At 36.8% G+C, this 15,745-nt stretch overlaps 1 pseudogene; it reads left to right on the forward strand.

Moving 5' to 3' along the window:
• Positions 1 to 630: 630 nt before the first annotated feature.
• Positions 631 to 9,561, forward strand: LOC101990358 (annotated as a pseudogene).
• The last annotated feature ends 6,184 nt before the right edge of the window (positions 9,562 to 15,745 follow it).

Here is a 15,745-nt window from a genome sequence, read left to right on the forward strand (position 1 = left end):
CCCCTCCCCATCCCTCTCCAGTCCAAAGAGCAGTCAGGGTTCCCTGCCCTGTGGGAAGTCCAAGGTCCTTCCCCCTCCATCCAGGTCTAAAAGGGTGAGCATCCAAACAGACTAGGCTCCCACAAAGCCAGTACATGCAGTAAGATCAAAACCCAGTGCCATTGTCCTTGGCTTCTCAGTCAGCCCTCATTGACCGGCATGGGCCATGGACCCAGACATGGTCCTTGGCAGCATCCCAGGCCAGCATGTCATCATGGCCCAAGGAAGCTTTGCAGAACATCCAGACTGGCATGTCCCCCATGGGCAGAATGGCCTTTGTACCCCAACATTGCCCCAGGTGGATGGATGCCCAGACAACAGGCCCCTATATAGTATTCAGCAGGGTGAGGAGCCACAGACATCAATACAGGAACCTTTGACTGCTCCATGCTGGCTCCCTGAGAGGTCCTGTTGCTCTTGGTAGCCATGCTGCCACCAGGGCCATGGAAGTTTCCAGGCAGAGTTGCTGCCCAGAACCATGCCTCTGTCCATGGTCCTGCCGCAGCTGTGGTCTATGGTGTCTATGGCCTGTACTAGCCAGGAAACTATTGGATCCATGCTGTGCTGAGCCAGCTCTGTCTTTCACTGATCATGGATTACCTGACCCTATCATTCACTACATACTTCTGCAGGCAAGTTGACTTTACCCTTCATGGGAGCCCTTGCCCAGCCTTCAGGAAAGATGGCCCCACCTCTCACCACAGGTGTGCACTTCACCTGGGCAGCACACTAGAGCTGACCCTGTGGTCAGGGAAGCAGGTGAGACAGTCCTGAGGGCTTGAAAGCAACAAAGCTTACACTTCCCTGCTTTGTCTGCCAGGTAACAGAATGGATGCTGGAAAGATGCCCTCCACTACCAGGAGGTGATCTAGCCTTGACTCTCACTGGCTACAACACGAGAGAAAGCAGCTTCTGCTGCCTGTCTGGGCATCAAACTAGAGCCTCTGTATTCCTAGTGGCAGGTGAGCCATTGTACCATGTGGCAAGTATTGTCCGGTTGCTAGATTCCTCTGCCACCTATGTAATAAGCCAAATCAGATCAAACTAATAAATTCAGGTTTAATAAACAGGCAATTTAGAGCATACCATGCCCGCGTGGTCCTTGGAAAGGCATGGGACAGAACAGTAGGGCATAGTGGAAGACCTATGGGCTGGGTTTTAAACAGCCTATATGTATGGTCCCAGGCAACACTTGGTGGGGGAGGGGCTTTCTAAGAGGAGCAGGGTCTGGGGAGAAAAAGGCAGGGCTTCTACCTAATCAGTAAAATCCACAGAATCAATAAAAATTAAAAAAAAAAAAAACAATGACTTCCAGGAAACAACCTTGATGCCCCTCCGTCATAGAATAGATAAAGAAAATGTGGCACATTTACACAATGGAGTTCTACTCAGCCACTGAAAACAATGACATCTTGAAATTTACATGGAAATGGATGGAACTAGAAAAACAACAACATCCTGAGTGAGGTAAACCATACCCAGAAATATGAACATGGTATGTACTCACTCATAAGTGGATATTAGCAGTAAAGCATAAGATAACAAACCTGTAGTCCATTACCCTAGAGAAGCTAAGTAACAAGGTGAGCCCGAAGAAAGACATAAGCAAATTCACCTGGAAAGGGGAAATAAACAAGATTGCCTGAAAAAATTGGGAACATGGGGGTGGGGAAGAAGGGAGGACAGAAGAGGAAAAGTAAGGGAGAGGGGAGGAGAACATGAGGGGAAGAAATGACCAAGATGGAAGAAGGACAGAGATGAGAGCAAAGAAAGAGATATTTTAATCGAGGGAGCCATTATAGGGCTAGCAAGAAACTTGACACTAGAGAAATTCCCAGGAATTGGCTCCCTCAATCAAGATAATCTCTTTCATTGTTCCCCATTTCCACCCCTCCCCCTACTGGGCCACCTCGATACCTCATGTTCTCATTCCCATAACCTTCCTTCCACACCCTATCCCTAGCCCATAAAAAGATTTCATTTATTTCCCTTTCTCATGGCAATCCATGCATCCCTCTTAGGGTCCTTCTTGTTATCTAGTTTCTCTGGGGCTGTGGATTGTAGCCTGGTTATCCTTTGCTTTACACATAGTGTCCACTTTTGTGTGAAAACATACCATGTTTGTCTTTCTGTGTCTGGGTTGCTAACTCAAGATGATTTTTTCTAGTCCTATACATTTGCCTATAAATTTCATGATTTCATTGTTTTGTACCACTGAATCGTACTCCATTGTGTAAATGTACCATATTTTCTTTATCAACTCTTCTGTTGAAAGGCATCTAGGTTGTTTCCAGCCTCTCACTATTATGGATAATTCTGCTGTGAACATAGTTGAGCAGGTGCACAGGACACACTCATCCCAGTTCTTTCCTTTATCCCACTGTACTGTTTTCACTTCCCATTTTCCGTCATTGCTTCTTTTGCTTGTATTAACAATCTTTTCAGAACTTTCCCAGAATCCCCTACATAGATTCTTCTCTTCTTTTTTTTTCATTTTTAATTTTTATTTCATACCATTTATCATTTTTTTTGTTTGTGTACTGGTTTTAAAAATACTGTTTTATGTTTCTTTACATTGCCATTTTCCTAAGATGAACTTAAAGAAGATGTGTGGCTACTGGAACACAGTGTTTGTTCAACTAATTCTGTACAGCTCAGAAAACTAGAGTGAGAAACATTCATATATGTTTACATGTCTCTCAATGTACTTTTGGAATGTTTTGTTGTAAAAAGTAATGTCTGATGTATGCTTAATATATTGTGGAGAAATTGAAGATAATGCACAGAAAACATAGTAAGTGACTAACACAAAACTCTGAATTTGACCATTAGTACCATAAAAGAGAAAGTTAAACATTGAAGAGAGTTGACCTACATTTGGTCACTTCACCCTGAAATCTAGTCTTGGTAATAAGGTTTCCTATCATGATGTTATTATATTAGATGCATTATGCATTCTATTTTATATTATCATTATGTTGCCCATAAAATTTCCTTATTTTATACCATACACATTTGAATTTATTTTATTAATAAAATACTATAAAATGGAATTCAGTAATTTTTGGCTGCAAACTAGAAATAAATTTTATATTAATTAGAAATGAATAGATACTCTCAAATCATACAAAGTAATCTTAAAACCACTAAACCAACAATAGAAATTTAATAAAAATGTTCTAATCTTAGACATAACAGAAGTAATACCATTTCAATATACATTTTAATACAGGTATTATGTACAATTGCAATGTATATTTTATTCTCACTTTCTAACATCAACATCTAATGATCCAGTACACTAAACCTTATATTTCATTATATTCTTTTCATATAACCTCTTTAAAATCAAAAAATGGATTCAAAGTATTTATACATTAATTACTAAAGGCAAACATAATGAAAGTGCTTCCTAGGCTTTCTCAGGGTAGGCGGGTGAAATTTCTAGAAAGTAGCAGGATGTTCCCTCACATGTGAAACAGTTCATGTGTTATGAAAAGTGACAAAATTCAGACTTTTAAAAATCTTTTTTATTTAGCTAAATCATAATCCCATTGCAGGATCAAATTTAAATAGATTTTTCTGGAAACATTCCCACTGCACTATTTGGTTTGTTCTTTTATTTTGATTTCCTTTTGAATTATGTGCCTCTGTGTGTGACAGTGTGTGGTTAGTCAGGGCATGTGTAATGCAGGTGTCTGCAGAGTTCAGCAGAGAGTAAAAAACTCCATGAGGTTCTGAGCTGGGCGATGCAGTGATAGGAACCAAACTCATGATCTCTACAAGTGCAAATAGCATTCTTGGTTATGCAATCATACCTCCAACGTGGCATTATTTTATAGTGGGACACTTTCCACAAGAAATGGTTTCTGGGGACAAAGAATGAAATCTCTATGAGTTCCATCCCAATAAATGGTTCCCAGTGATATACATGTTGATTTATTAATAACAAATTTACTGTCACTATGTCAATATTAATAGCAATCAAAGTTTATAAAATAAAAATGTTTTTTTCTTTTAACAGTCCAAGGTGAAGTCAAATAAGATTTCTTAAAATTAATTGCTTTTCTTTAATTTAAAATATACTTCCTCATGCACTGATAAAATATGTTCATCACATGAGAATCTGCTTTAATTAGTAAACAAATTTTGTACATATAGAAATATGTACCCATTAAGAGTACCTACCATTCATAGATGACTTCTGAGAAATGAAAGAAATTATTTGGTAAGGATAAGTTATTGAGCTCTTGAAAGATGTATTTTATTTTTAGGTGACATTATTATATCCAGCTTTAGGTGTAAAGCCTTTGATGTAGCTGAGCACAGATTCCTATAATATTGCGTCTTACTGGAATCTTTGGTTTATAAACATAAAGAAAAATATAAGGTAATCTAGATGACTAGAAAAAAAGCAGCATCTGATTGGGGAATAAGGCTAAATTAAAAATATTCCAAAATAGTTTACTGTCATAACTTGACTACATCTTAAAATGAAATAGGGGAAATTTAAAAATCCCAAAGCCTAGAATGTTGACAGATTTCTGTCCCACCAGGTCCCACAGTCATTCAGGCCCAAAGAAACACACAGAGGTCTATATTAATTATGAACTGATTGGCATATTAGCACAGGCGTCTTGTTAACTCTTATAATTTCTATTAGCCCTTAATTCTTGTCTGTGTTAGCCATGTGGCATGGTACCTTTTTCAGTGAGGCAGTCAAATTCTGCTTCCTCTATGTATGGGAGGCAACTACAGATGGAATCTTTCCTCTTTCCAGAATTCTCCTGTTCTGTCCCTGCCTATACTTCCTGCCTGGCTGATCAATCAGCATTTTATTAAACAAGTACAAGAAACAAATCTTTACAAGGTAAAACCATTGTCCCACAGTACTTATTTCCCCCGCCTTTTTTTTTTTTTCAAAACAAGAACTCTGAATAGAATCTCACTTGTTTAGCATTCTTCCTATTATCCATACAACTTGTAACCAACATTCTAAAGAAAGGTAAGTATCCAATAATCCATTTTGGGGGAATGTGGGCTTAGTTTTTCAGGCTACTTTCTGCTCATTGGGGGCGCTGATAATTTTATGGGAACCTAAAGAAATATTGAATTATGGTCAAGTCCCGAATGGAATATTCTGTGAGGCATGATTATCTCAGCCAGCAGTCTTGAAACTATTCATGATGTAGAACTCAGAGGAAACTCCAACAGAGGTCCTCTGAAATGTGGGATCATCTGGACCATGTGCTCCTATTGGAGATTCTTTAGGGGGTCTTCCTTGATAAAACCTGATTTTTCTTATCCCGGAATGAATTCACAGCCTCTTATTTCCTATGGAAACAGAAGCAAAATTTCTTCTCCAAAGTAACATACATTTTGACATACATATTTTTTAAATGCCTTGATTTCAAAATTTAAGTCAGCCTTGCTTAACTCTATTCTTTTCTACCTAGAATAACATCCTCTCTCAGGCTTTTATAAGTAGATTTGGTCAGCCGCGCATTGGCATGCCATTTTGTTGACTAAGGTTTTGTTCTGCCAAGTGCCTACAGTCATTCAGTCCCAAAGAAACACACAGTTTTAATTATAAACTGATTGGCCTATTAGCTCAGACTTCTTATTAACTCTTATAACTTATATTAGCCCTTAGTTCTTTTCTGTTAGCCGCATGGCTTGGTACCATTTTCGGTGAGGCAGTCACATCTTGCTTGTTCTGTATCTGGCTTCCTCTGTGTCTGGGTGATGACTGAAGACTGAATCATTCCTCTTCCCAGAATTCTCCTGTTCTCAGCTCTCCTATACTTCCTGCCTGATTGCCTTGCCTATACTTCGTGCATAGCTACTGTGCAATTAGCATTATTAAACAAGTACAAGAAACAAAAATCTTCAGAGGGTAAAACCATTGTCTCACAGCACTAGAATATGCCTTTGAGGTGTTAAAGCAGAATGATTGGGGTAAAACTCAGGAATCAGAACACTGATGCTACTATACAAATAGTACTGAAAATCACAATAAGATCTGGGGTAACGAATTGTATATATTTCAAAACTACAAGGATTTAAATAATTTATTTCAATTAGTGTGAACAGGCTATCACTATTACAAGTGAACAAAGTCCAAATGCAGGAAGCAAAATATCTTGCCCTTGATTATCTTCCAGACCTATGCAACTTCACCAAAAGTTATATGATGCTAGAGCAGAACCCAAAAGGCTGTTATTAAAAAGTGTTGAATGTGGCTGGAGTGTGGAATTCAGTCCTTAGCAATCATGTGGTGATTCAATATTCTCAATAACACCAGTCTTAGAGCACCCTGAGCCCTTCTGATCTCCCTCGACACCAGACACACACAAAGTGCACATAGATGATTTAAAAATCATTTTAAAATCTTTTGAAATGTTTTATCATCTTTAAAAATGTTTGTATTATCAAAAATAAGACAAAGTAGCAAACAAAACTATAATTCAGACATGCTTTATAGTCCAATATTCAGAGGTATTAAATCAAAATACAGAGGAAAAAATGCATGAGATGAAGTCTTGTGTCTTAAAATACAAGATAAAATGGAAATCTAAAGATATTTTTAAATTGATAGATAAAGCACACTGACTTCATATTAAACTATTACATAATACCTGATGTTGGTTTTAAAAATGCCCTCTGCTAGTATTTGACTAACAGATGTAAGCATGTATGTACTTTAATCCATTCATTCTACTGCATGCAGATGGAAGAAACACTTTGCATTTTAATTAAATATTGAGTGTGTAACTAGGCTTCTTGTGTTCAACATTAACACCAAGAATATGACTCAAGTGAACGTTTACTTTTGGAATCAACGTTAACCTTAGGATTAGAATCATGTGTTGACGTCATAAATAGATTTTCTTAAGGTTTACTACTGTTTTTACAACCTGCTTTTTATTTTCCCAAGTAATTATCCTTCCACTTGTAAAAACTAACCAAATTTCAAACATACTTAAAGGAAAACATATTAATGATGAATCCATACCAAGAAGAAAGTATTTCACAAAATATTCCAATTCTTGTTGCTGAAATTCAAAGAAATCATAGCCTAAATGCTCCTTACAATTTGAATTTTCACTCTATCACAGCTCTGAACTACTTGTAATATTATTTTATTGTTCACTCTTAATATCATGATAAAATGAAGAATTCCAGAAGTTCTATAAATGTTAGCAACAAACTTTAAGTTTTCATGCTGATTTCTATCTCATACTTCAGATTTGCTATAAAATGGTATAAATAAGAGTTCTTAAACACATGAAGCTATGTAGTAAAAGTACAATTACTGTCAATCTCACTACTTCTCTTTATACCATGTTATTGAACAGTCACAAGCAATGCAAAAATTCTAACATATTTTAGAGCATATTGGTAGATGGATTCTATATTCTCTGTAACAGTAGAACACCCCTGATGAAGGATAGACCCAAAAGAAATTTACACATAGTCTGTGAAAGAGCTGGTTTGGTAGGATAATATTTCACCAGATTATGAACAACTCGCACTTATGTTTCTTTTTGTGCATATTAATATGAAACCGATTAAACATTTTATAGATTTAAAAGGAATCTGGTTATTATACAGAATAAATGCCAGATTTCCTATATTTGAGAAAAAAAAATAGAGGAGAAAGGCTAAAATATGCTCAAAAAAATTAAGTGGGAACTCCGGATAGCTACAGAAATATATTCCAAATTTACTTTACATATTTCTGTTTCCTATTACTGCTTCTCACAGAATCAAGAAGTAAACTTCTGATGGTTTAAAAAGAGAACCTCTAATATAGAACTTTGTTTCTGAGAATTGTTCTTTAACACACGAAGTGATAAATTATATTTCTGGCTCAGAGAACATGGAAGACTGTTCTGGAATATTTATTGAATAAGAAGCTAGGCATACGTACAGGAAAGGATGAGAAATTTCTAAATGGTGGTTGGTATACGCTAATAGAATTCAATGCCCATTAACAAAAACAACAATTTGAACAAATAAGTAAATAAAAACTATATATTTTGCAACTCCAACAAAACAACAAAATATCTGCAAGTCTATGGTGGGAGAGGTGTGCATTAAGCAAGAAAAAATATATAAAGAGACCGGACTGTGGAGAGACAGGGAGCAAAAGGTCGTGCGCTGCTCGCCTACTGGAGCTTCAGCGTCTAGGCATGGACCCGCAGTAGGAGCGGAAGTCTCTTCCTTCTCCTTCCTCCCACGAGATTTTCTTGATTTTCAGCTACATTTCAGCTTTGTGGGAAACCTTATCAACAAAGGAGGTGGCTAGCAACGTTACCAACAAGATCCTCGATCCATGATTTCCCCTGTATTCATTGGGAATCTCAATAGTCATGTGGTCAAGGAGTCTGATGTGGAGGGAATCTTTTCAAAGTATGGCAAAATTGTGGGTTGCTTTGTGCATAAGGGCTTTGTCTTCGTCCAATATGTCAATGAAAGAAATGCTCGGGCAGCTGTAGCTGGAGAGGATGGCAGAATGATTGCTGGCCAGGTTTTAGATATTAATCTAGCTACAGAGACAAAAGTGAAGCGAGGAAAAGCAAGTGTGTAACGATCTGCAGCTGAGATGTACGGGTCAGTACCAGAACACTCTTCTCCGTCCCCTCTACTCAGTTCCTCTTTTGATTTGGACGATGACTTTCAACGGGATTATTATGACAGGATGTACAGTTACCCAGCACGCGTCCGCCCCCCCTCCTCCTTTTCTCCTCCTCCTCCCCCTCCTCCTCCTTTTCCTTCCCCTCCCCCTCTCCGTCCCCCCTCCTCTTCCTTCTCCTCCTCCTTTTCCTTCCCCTCCCCCTCTCCCTCCCCCCTCCTCCTCCTCTTCCTCTTGTCCCAGAGGTGATGCCTTCTAAACGCCAATGTGTTTCTGGAAACACCTCTCGAAGGGACAAAAGTGGATTCAATTCGAAGAGTGGACAACGGGGCTCGTCTTCCAAATCTGGAAAGTTGAAAGGTGATGACCTTCAGGCCATTAAGAAGGAGCTGACTCAGATAAAACAAAAAGTGGATTCTCTGCTGGAAAGCCTGGAAAAAAATGAAAGAGAACAAAGCAAACAAGCAGAGCTGTCTTTCTCATCTCTACTGAGAAGTCTGAGGAGGAGCAGAGCAGGGCCTCTGTGATAAAAGACCAGACGAACGTCAAGATGGAGAGTCCAGGGCGACCTGCTGGATGACGACGACAAAGAGGATCGAGGGGATGACCAGCTGGAGTTGATCAAGGACAATGAAAAAGAAGCTGAGGAAGGAGAGGATGACAGAGACAGCACCAATGGGGAGGATGACTTTAAGCACATAGCAGAGTTTATCGCGCTATTCATTTACCTAGGCGCTCGTGAGAGATGGAAGTACCGCCAGGTCCTCTCCCCTAGTGTCTTCAGCACATTCTCGACTGTTCGCCCTCTCCTTATCCTGTGTTCATTGATTCATATTTGCCTTGTGCCTACTTCCGTTCTCACTTCCTTTGATGATGCTCCTTAGTAGTTCTGTTAAGTCTTACCCTATAAATTTTGCTTTTAATTTTGATACCTCTTTGACTTAACAATAAAAAGGTGTGTGGTTTTCATCAACTGTCTCCAAAATAATCTCTTGTTATGCAGGGAGTACAGTTCTTCCTATTCATATGATTTCAGTGGTTGCTTCCCTAACTGTAGAGGCATCTCATTTACTTGTAATCCCAGAGAGCAGCTTTGTATTAGAGGTGTGTGTTTTCCCTCACTTAAGTGGGTTTGTTCAACACGAAGGTAACCATGTATTTTTGTGAATGAGAGTTAGCATGTCCAATGCATCTTACAGGAAAATAGTATAATAGTCTTAATATTTTTTTCTAATGTTAATACCATGGGTTATTTTTGTGAACAGCCTGATGTTTGGGATCTTTATCTCAAAATAAACAATTCCTTATTAAACAAGGAAAAAAAAGAGAGACTAAAATGTATTGCAGTGGAATTCTAATGAATAAATTCTGTTTAATAAAAAAATCAAAAATCACTATAAAACACTACAGTAATAATTATTGTGTGAAAATTCTACTGAGGGATATAAAATCAGATGAAATAACTTTTGTAGGTATTTTCATTATAATGCAGTATGTCTCTCAATGTTTATATTATAAAAGAAATACACTAATTTTTCTATAGAAAAAGCCAGCATATACACTCCTAATAAAGTTATAAAGGTCAATATCACTACTTATAACATGTATACCTCAAGATATCTTTAACCACATAAAATGATACACAAAAGAAACAACACTCACCATGTGATAATTCTGCCAAAAGATATGTAACACAGACCAGACACATGACATCAAATAACTCAAATTGGGAGGAGTTATCAAAACTCAGCTCAGATCAAAATTCTGTAACATTGCTGTGGTCCTGGATGTCAGATAGACACTGTGACAAACTTCATGGGGCTGAGAAATAATACCTGAACCCACTGTAGGGTCCTGCATAGAGTTCTGAAATATCAAATAAGAATGAGGAAATTTCAACGTAATATTTGTGTTTAATTCATAAATTTTAGGCAGCTAATTTTCTGTAATTTATGAATTAATGATAATTATGTAAGATATAACACTTGCAAAAATTAGGTGCAATCACACAAACATTCCCCTACCAATTTTGTGACTTTTTACAAGCCTGGAATGAACTCAACCTTAAAAGTTAAAAAATTAAGTTGATCTATATGCTATTTTTAAACACAAATTTCCCATTCCCATATTTATCAACAAAGGCAATGGATTTCATATTAATTTATTTTAAGTTTTTAACACTAATAATTATAATAAGACAATAAGCTAGTAGAAAGAAAAAAGGTCAATGATTTCATACCATAAGAAAGTAAATTCCAGATAGTCTTTGGTTCTCTTTTTTTAGAATTGTTTTAATACAATCTTTTCTCATTTTGCATAGTTATCTCCATTCCTATCCCTCCCTTTCTCCCACCCTACCCTCTCCCCAGTCCTCCCTCCATTCATTCCTCAGAAAGGGTAAGGTTTCCCATGGGGAGTCAAAAAGTGTGACACTTCACTTTGAGGAAAGACCAAAACCCTCCCCTCTATGTCTCGACTAAACAAGGCACCCATCAAAGAGAATGTACTTCTAGATGCCAGTTCCAGCACTAGCAATAAATCCTGGCACGACTGTCAGTGGCCCCACAGAATACCCAGACCTCACAACTCTCCTCCACATTCACTGGGGCTAGTTTGGTCCTATGCAAGTTCCCTCGCTATCAATCCAGAGTCAGCAAGCTCTCACTAGCTCAGGTCAGCTGTTTCTGTGGGTATCACCATCATGGTCATATTATTAGTCCTCCTTCTTTTGGACTAATCCCAGCAAATACATAAAAAGCTCTCCAGATGAGATGGCTACACAATGCCAACAAAATTGTTGAGCTATGGCTATTTTCTTATTTTATTTTTAAAAATTGCTTGCATAAATAAAATTGTGACAGGATCTTATTAGACAGACAGCTTTATGTGATTCTGGCGCTTGCATTATCAGAATCTTCAAGTTCTCTTTTTCTCCAATGCTTTTAAAATCTTAAAAAAATATAAAAAAAGAACTAAATAAAATGATAACACACTGTTTAATTATTTATTTTTCATTATTATTACTTTTATTTCCCTGATATAGCTTTTGAATTCATTTTGTTTTCACTTCTGTATTTGGACTGTGTGTTTTTGAAATCTATTTGAGAACAATTTTCAGTTGGTTCACAGGACAGTTTCTTCATCGTGTTAATTTGCTTACTATTTGGAAGAAAAAGGCTTTTCATGATTGTTTTAGAGTCTTTGCATACAATCAGTCCATCAATGAGCCTGTTTCATTTCATTATTTCTGTTCCCACCAACAGGGAGCTGAGTGAACACTCTAAGGAGGTGATAAAGTAGAATTGGTCTCCTGTTACTAAGAAGAATTTATTTTCTACGAAAGTACACTAGAGGAGCCAGAGAGATTTTTTTTTCAAAAGTCAAAATAATAAATCAAGTTTTTAAATTAGAGTTGTACTTTAAAAGCTACATAATATGGATTTCAATATATTTTACATAAAAATTGCAGATCTCTTTCAGATTTAAAAGCTACCCTCTAAGTTAATATAAACATACAAGCACTTCATGGTGGTCAAAAGGTCATGAGTATGCACATGCACTGTACAATAAATGAAAATTTTTATTTGAAATGAAAAATAAGATAAGAAGTAAAATAGAATCAATATTAATTACAGAGTAAAAATTCTCAGCCACTTGGAGTACTACGACCTGTGTAAAGTACACAGTCCTATTGATGACATCGCCACACAGTGCTTTAGGAACTCTAAGTAAAAAGCTACTTGAGATGAAGTTTTTAATAAATATTATATTTCAATAATCTCAAAAACAGTCAAATTCTTTGGTTCAAGGCTTATTTTCGTTCTGAAATATTTTAGGAAAATAATCACAATTACTTCGAAGTTCAGCAAAATTATCATGATTGCTTAATGTTAAGAAAGGTGAAAAGTTGAAAATAACTGAAGCTAAGTGAATTCTATTTTATCTCATAATACTGTGTAACTAACGAAATTTGTTTGTAAGAAGATATGTTGTAAGCTTTGCTGCCATCTCATCTATAAGGACAAAGATGAATACATGGTATCAATACATCAATTTTAAGACACCTATAAAGCAATTGAAACAAAATATACTAACATATTCCTGAGTTTCTTAAAGTTAGTGAAATAATTTGCCCACAAATTTCTTTAAAATTCATTTGCTATAAGTAGTTTAGAGAAAATAAAATTTTAGATAATCATATTTTCCTGTAAGTAAATAAAAAAAAACACAAAAAAGAAGTAAAAAAAAAAACAAAACCAAAAACTGAACTTCATAGGAACTTGTTCCCATTGGTGTGGGCTGTCATAACAAAAAGATGCATACTGGAAGATTTAACTGCTCATTTTCACTCAGTTCCGGAGGAGTCAAGTTCAAGATCAGAATATTTATCAATTTGGCTTCCTTCGTCTTCTCTCCTTGTGCCTGTTCCTCACATGACTGTCCCCAAGCTCTACACAGCCATCTTCTTATGAGGGAAGCATACGATCAGATTTACATTCTAGACATTCTTGGGGTTTGGGATTTCACTGCAATTTATTTTTGTTTTTCTTCAAGATCGTATTGCCAAGTTACAATTGTCTTTAAAAATAAAATTATAACAGCAAGATTAGACCAACGTATTATAATGTATAATGGATTACCACTGTCAAGAGGATGGAATACTCTTTCTAAACTTTCATCCTCTGAAATATTTTGTTAATAACTGATAAGATTAACATAAACACATTGTAGCATTTCTTAATTAAAAATATCGAGCTAAATCCATTAATGTTATTTTTCTGCTTTAGTATTTTTAGAAGGAAGTGAAAAATTGTTGTTTTACTTTATATATTAGTACGATTTTATTTTTCTTAATATATTAAAAAATTCCTCCCCATTAACATTTTGACATTTTTCATCAAAACGCACATCTACCTGATGACCCACCTTTTATTGTTTTTTTATTTTTGTTGTTGTTGTTTTTTTTTGTTTTTGTTTGCTTGTTTTTGTATTTTTGAGACAGGATTTCTCTGTGTAACAGTCCTAGCTGTCCTGGAAATAGTTCTTGTAGACCAGGCTGGCCTCGAACTCACAGGGATTCATGTACTTCTGCCTCCCGAGTGCTGAGATTAAAGGAGTGCGCCAGCATGGCCTGGCCTGTTTTCTATTATTCTTACTTATTTTTTAAGTCAAAGCTTGCTTTTAATATTTTCTAAATTCTAATATTTTCTAAATCACATCATCACTAATACTCTGGGAGACAGCATTTTTGTTGGTGCCTTCATGCTGGTAATGGAGGGAGGATCTGTACTGAAATGAAGGATAAGTTACCCACAAATTTGCCCTCCTTCCTTTCTTTACTGAACAGCAGTGGAGCAAGCTTCCAGTTTGCCATCCAGTTGTACCTTGGGTGGAGACCAATGGAGGCCGTTAATGTGGGATAAGAAACAGAGCACAGAATACAGATTTATTGGAACAGAAAGATACAAATGAATATAGAAGCCCACCAGGAGTGAGCTGAACTCTCCAGAGGAGAAAAGGTTGGGATAAGCTTGTTGTTATAAGGAGAATAAGACAGTTCAATAGGGGGACAAAAGGCATTTTGGGTGTTGCAATGTTTGTGGTGAGCCACTCTTGTCTATTGATAGAGTTGGAAATGCTGACAATGCTCCACGCAAGAACCATAAACTAACATAAGCCCTAGTACCAGGCATGAGGAACCTCCTTTCATGTGATTGGTCAGCTTAGCCCTTAGAATTCACCTCTACTAACCATATAGACCATTGCTGTGACTGTGGGTTGCCTCTCAGCAGTTAAAGATAAGCACCTATTGCAAAGACACTGCACACTTAAGAAGCAAGACTCAAATGATTCAAGCTGGATCTAACTTAAAAATCCTTTTCTTGCAATCTAGCTTCTGTGGTATCAGGAAATACTATGGATGTTTTCTTCTTCCCACAATAGGACACTTGCTTCCTCTTCTTGACCTACATAAACTGACAGGCAAGCATAGTCAAGATCATTAGCATACCATAAGTGGTAACAATGGTTTCCAGGTGGAATAAAAGTCTATATGTTTGAAACTTCGTCAAAAAGGGTAGCAGTTGACTTACGTCTCATGCTGCAAGCCTGTAGATGGTTTGGGTGTCTTTTACCTTCCTGCTGCTTTCTCTAAAGCATTCAGACAAATCCCTGACTACAGTATTTGGTTCAAAGCTAGCAAATGAGCCTGTAAAATTTCAGTGTCTGAATTTTCACCCTCAGCTAAATTCTACCCTCTCAAAGTCTAGAGAAGACAGAGGGCCAGGGCTCCCCAAGTCTGCAGAATCATCGCTTGATAAGATCGACATTCATTCAAAGCACTGTGCAATTCAAAAATACAAAAGATCTCCTGCCGTCAAAGAAGAGTAGAATAATACACATCAAAGAAAAATGAAATCTTACAGATTCTACAATAAAACAAAGCTGAGACTCTCTAATAAGTTACCTACAGATAATTCACTTCAAAAGACAATGAAAGCTTTAAATATATTTATGTACAAGCAAATGAATGGGGAAGAAAGATGAGTAAGAAATGTAGCATCTAAAAGAATGTTTTCAAGTCCAGGAGACAAAGCTGAGTGTTTAGGAGCTGTAGACTATTTTAAGCTAAGGGAACCATTCCCCCAAACAAGGTTTAAAATCTTTAGACTCACTGTATAAGGATAACTGAAAGCACATTGTTGCTCCTAAAACAATACGGTGAGCTAGATACCATATGAACTAAAAGATCTGAGTGAGAGGAGTAAAACTGGAAGAAAAATTGAAGAGTCCTATCAAAATATGCTGTCAAAACAAAGTATATTACACATGTATCATCTACATTAATATGAAGGATTTCTGTCTCATGAATTTTACAATAGTAACACTGAGTCACTGACAATGTTCTCCGCAAACCTATTTGCCTTGTCCAAGAACCACTGCCAACAAACATTCACTATGCATAAGAAAGAATAACAGGATAATAGAAAACCAACAAAACATGAAACAGCATGAAATGAGAAAAAAAAACAGTTAAAATGATGGAGGAAGGCCATTGGTTAATTAAAT

The sequence above is a fragment of the Microtus ochrogaster genome, linkage group LG5 (genome assembly GCF_000317375.1).
Source record: "Microtus ochrogaster isolate Prairie Vole_2 linkage group LG5, MicOch1.0, whole genome shotgun sequence".
Lineage (NCBI taxonomy): Eukaryota > Metazoa > Chordata > Mammalia > Rodentia > Cricetidae > Microtus > Microtus ochrogaster.